Below are 5,254 nucleotides of genomic sequence, written 5' to 3'. Positions count from 1 at the left end.
TTGCAATGGAGGGGTGCTGCCAGGGCTGGGGGTGAGCAAAGCCCTGCCCCTAATGGAAATCGGCACAGGGGGTGCGATGGGGGGACCCAGAGGGACTTGGCACAGCCTGGCCAGAGGCCACAGAGCAGTCGTGTTGGCCAGCGCTATCCTGTCCTGCCCTGGTGCCTCCTGCAAAGGGCCATGAGGGGCAGAGGCCTCCTGGTGAGTGGCTGCCACCCTGTATGCCCCCCTGCCCGGCACTATTCCCCCTGCAATTCAGGGTACAGTGGCTGGGCCTGGTATTAGAGTCCTGGCCTTATCAGTTCGAACCTTGCTGCCCTGCCCCAGGGAGGGGACAGAAGAGAGTTGGCGCCTGGAGCCAGACGTGGCTTGGATTGCTGCAGGGGCTGGTGGATTGGGGACGATCTCCCCTGGCCTGTTTGGCCCAGTGGGACTTCGGCATCCTCTGACCTAGCCCTTGGTGCATAGGCTGCTGTGCCAGCCTGGCCCGGCCTGGGGAGGGGCCCAGCCCAGCAGCGGTATCGCCCCTGAGAGCAGACTGCGCTGCCATGGATGCAGAGTGAGAGTGGGTGTGACTGGGGTTCCTGCCCACCCCCCCAGGAGTATCCCCAGCACCTGGTCCTGAGTGAAGCCATGTGTTCTGCCGGGGCGGTGTCTGCCCCCTGTGCTGGGGAGTGACGGGGCACTTACAGCAGGGCAGGGGCCTACAGCGAGGCCTTGGGAAACAGCACTGTCGCCTTGTCCTGTGAGCTCATGGGGCGGGGCGGGGGGGGGGGCTGCAGCCCAGCAGTGATGCTGAGCCGCTCTGCCAGCACCCTGGAGTGGCTGAACTGGAAGCATGCTACCCTACCGCGGGGAGGGGAGTGCATCTCATAGCGGGTGGCCAGCCAAAGAGTCACCTCAGGCTTGTGGCCCGGGTCACCATGGCCCCAACATTGCCCTGCAGCTGCACAGAGTCTTAATGTGGGTATGAGACGTTGCTGCATGTAGGGGAGGAGGCTATGTTTGAGCAGCTGCTGCTGCATTCCACCCCAGAGGTGGCTGCATCGACTCCTTTGGTGTTAGCATGGCACTGAAGCATACATGGCACTTCCAGATAACGGGGCACCTGGCTCAGTGCACGGCTGTGAAGCAGCTGCTCAGTCTAAGTGCTCGGCATTATTAGCATTCGCATTGTAACCCTTCTGCCAGGCGCTGGATTCCTTCTAAAGATCTAACCAACACCAGCCAAGTCCCATGCAGAAACCTGGGGCCTGCTGTATGCCAGCCCAGGCCCCTGCCACCAGACCCCTCCCCCAGCCCTGCGCGCAGGGGCTGGGCACAAAGAACTTCGGGGTGAGGAAAAGGGGGATGAACGCCTGAACGCGGGAGACCCAGCAGCTAATAGCTGCTGGAGGTCAGGGCTGCTCCCCAGCCTTGGCCACCTACCCCCGCTGGCTGAATTCAGCTGCCACTGCTGGCGGGGAGGCCAGCACCACAGCCCCTTCGACCCAGTGTTGGGCTGCGCCTCCGCCCAACCCACAGCCAGGCTGCACCACCCACCCCATTCCCCGCTACAGCCCTGGGTGCAGCTATTCCCAGGGATCAGCAGCTGCACCCTACCCAGGTTGTCCATCACCGTGCTGCACTCCCTGCCACAGCCCCGCTTTCAGGGTCTGGCTAGGGCTCAGTCTGAGCCACCCCAGACACCTTTGCGGCTAACTTTTCCCAGCAGGGTCTGTGTGTCTCACTGCCCCGCAATGTCAAACTTGGCCCAGCCCGGCACCATTCCTGGAATGCAAATAGGGCCTGGCCGATCCAGGCAGCTCCCCAGCAGAGGGGGCAGCAAGTTCCCTCCCCTGGCCTGCCTCTGCCCAGCTGGAATTCCCAAGCAGCTACCCCCGTGCCCAGCAATCCCAGCTAATCCACAGCCCACCGTGGATCTTGGGCAAAGGGCACCTAGCTCAGGAACAGCACACTCGGGCTGAGGGCCTGAGACCCCATGGTGCTGCAGCCCACATGCCTGCCCATGGTGACCAGTGCCTGGAAGATCCCTGCCTGCCTACCCCGCATTCTTGGCAGACGGGCTGTGCAAGGATTCAGCCACCCTCTTTAAACTCACAGCTGTGAGTCCGGCAGATCTGGGCTCAGGCTCCAGCGCTAACAGGAGCCCTGCAAATGCTGGAGGGCTCCGATGGCTGGCGAGGGGGATGGGCTGAGGCCCAGCTCCAGGCCAAGGCTGAACGTCTGCATGACTGCTTTTAGTGCTGGGCCACGTCTATCAGCCCAGCTCTTTAAACACACTGGAGCCTGGCCTGGTGCCACCCATGTCCTCGAGGGGCTGGCTCCAGCGCCCCGGCTGTGATCCCAGCCCACCCTTGCCTGGGATTGTGTGATGGTTCAGATGCCTGGCCAGGGCAGGACAAGGAGCCCAAAGGGCTCATCCAGACACTCACCTCTGCCGTGTCGCCCCCGCTGGGGGCTGAGTCTGGGCCGCTCCAGGAAGGGCCAGGGGGCATTGGAGACTGACGGGAGTGCCTCCCCCTGCAGCAGAGCCTCTACTACCAGCAGCGAGGCGACTGGGTACCTGGGCAGAGTCTCCTTCGCCAACAAACCTTGTTTATTGCCTCTGTTCAGCACCAGCCACTCGCTTTCACTCCCAAACGCAGCTGCTACCCCAGGGTCCAATGGGCCTAAAATCTCCTTCTGACAAGGAGCCATGGATTAGAACCCAGGTCTCCTGACTCCCAGCCCTGGCTACTGGCCTGTGCTGCCTGCCCAGCTGAAGGGAGAGGCACTGGGTGAGGGGAGCTTTTCACAGTCTGGGGCTTGGTGGTTGCCCTAAGGCTGCTGTCTCTATGAGGCTGGCATGGAACAATCAGTGAATAGCCCCAATGCCCTGTTACCGCCTCCCCTGGCTCATGAGTGATGTACTAACTGTGTCCGGAGCCGGGGCTGGCTCCGGGGAGCCCCACTAGCACTTTCCCAACCATGGACTGCACCGCCACTTAGTTTCACCTGCCGCAGCCGCAGTGGGATGCAGGCCCCTTTGGGGGCACGGTGTTGTCAGGCGCTGCACCAACTGCTCCAGCAGAAGCCGCACATCCCTCTTCCCTGCTGCCTTCATCTGCTCGTGCTGGAATTCCACCAGAAACGGCAGGCGGGCTTGTCTAGCAGGGTTTGTTTGCCATAAAACTTGAGCTGCTTATTCCACACGGTGCTGCTGGCCTCCAAATATCGACAGCTGGGTTCCTGTCAGCACTGCTGTTTGATTTCAAAGTTGGGTCTCCAGCCAGTGAGTGCCAGGCTCGCCTTTCTTACCGGGCTGAAGATAGCTGCCATGCTGGCTTTTTTTCTCCAGGCTCCCGGTCTTTCCCTGCTCCCCAGGCATTTTCACAAAGAACTGACAACGGCTCTGTGTTCCCTTCTGGGCAGCCCACCTGGTCACTGTGTTTTTATCCTTTGCCTTCCTACGCGTCCCTCCCTTTCCAGCTATCCTCCCTGTGGGTAGACCAGGGTCAGGTGTGTTCTGGGGACACTGGAGTCTAAAGCAGTGAGACTGTCCAATGGGCATGGCACTCGTTAAGGCCGGGGAGATGGAGGCAGGCAGGAGGGTCAGTGTGGTGGTGCTGTGGAGGTGGAGAGAGGTTGATGAGCGGGAGGAGGAGGAGGCTTGGGTTCAAGGACTCTTGGCCAAGAGCAATGGTGACCTAAGGCAGGGAGCTGGGTTTTGACCGGCTGTCTGTCCCAGGGAAGCATGTCCATCCTCCAGACATTCTGCTGAATAAAGAGATCAGGTCGTGAGGCTTCATGCACAAGGGCAGCTGAGCAGAGGGACTGGGAGGTGCCATGACTGGAGCTGAGTCTCTCTGGGGCACAAGGGGTGTCTAAGGTTGCAGGTGGCAAGGGGAGGGATTGGGTCTCTGCTCCAGCCCTGACATGCTGCTGGGGTGCAGGGGCCAGAGACAGCTTGCGAGGGGCCAGGAGAATTGCTCTGGTGCAGGCAGAGGGCTGGGCAGCTCCAGACAGCTGTGTGGGACCCTCCATGAGCCCAGAATCCTGAGGGTTTAAAGCCCCTACATCTGGGCTGCCTGTGCCACACTGTGCCCCAGGCGAAGCACAGACCCTGCCGGGGAGGGTTGAGAATCAGCAGAGCCTCAAGGTGGAGAGCTAATGCTACCCCCTCTGCTCCTTCCAGGGGTGCAGGCAGGCTTCCCATCAGGACACCTGTGCATACCGGCCCCCTCAAGTCGCCCTCTGGCCTCTGCAAGGAGCCCTCCTTCTCCTTGCCGCTCTCTGCTGCCCTTACTTGGCCCTAGCTGGCGCACCCCTCCACCTTGCGGCTGGTCCATCAGCGTTACCTCTGGGGCAGTGCTCAGCCTCCCCCTCCAGGTTGGTGCCCTACAGATCCTCTCTGCTGAACTCCCCCAGGCGCCCTGGGGTGCTGCTGCTGGCCTGTAGGGGGTAATGCAGCACAGCTGAGTGCACCAGCCTGCAGAGCCCCCTTCTCTACTGTGCCTGCCTGTGGGCGTGCTGGGCGTGCAGCTGGGACCGGCAGGGAGAGGGTGGCAAGGCGCAGGCTCAGTTAGCTGTGCTCTTGGGTCCAGCCTGCAGAGATGCCAATCGGCAGCCAGGAAGCGCTGCCCTTTGGCAGATCCCACCCTGCTCACTGCCCAGGAACGGGGTATGCTGGGTAAACAGAGCTCCTTGCCAAAGCACACTGAGGCTTGTAATGCTGCTGGCATCTCGGGCTGGGCACTTGCTAACCCAGAGACGTAGGCCTGTGCTGGGCCATGGAATGGAAACACCAAGCCAAAGAGAATGCGGTGCTGGTGGGGGGGGCGCTCTTCCCTTGAGCCAGTGTCCCACAGTGGGGCTGTGTTTATTGGGGTGCTGTCTAGGCAGAAAGCTGAGGGCCTGAGTAGGTCTTGCCCCATGGCCCTTTCTGCAAGTGTCTGTCCTGGCGTCCCAGCCAAACACCCACCTGGGCGATAACATTCTGCCACCTGCATCCCTTGCCCTGTCACTGCCATGCCTGCCCTGCGTGAGGATTAGTTGTGTGTGCAGTAGCCTAGGGGCACTTCCAGTGCCATCCAACAGCCAAATTAGTGCTCCTCCAAACTACTCCATTGAATGCTGCCCCCCAGCGTCTGCCCTGCCCCACGACAGCGAGGAGAAACTCGGAAGGCTTTGTAATTCTTTAGTATTCATTCTAACTGATCAGTGATGAGGCAGCGGCTAGAGCACAGGCCAGGGAATTAGGACACCTGGGGAT

This window comes from Dermochelys coriacea, chromosome 10 (assembly GCF_009764565.3).
Source record: "Dermochelys coriacea isolate rDerCor1 chromosome 10, rDerCor1.pri.v4, whole genome shotgun sequence".
Lineage (NCBI taxonomy): Eukaryota > Metazoa > Chordata > Testudines > Dermochelyidae > Dermochelys > Dermochelys coriacea.
Note: the sequence above shows the minus strand (reverse complement) of the source record.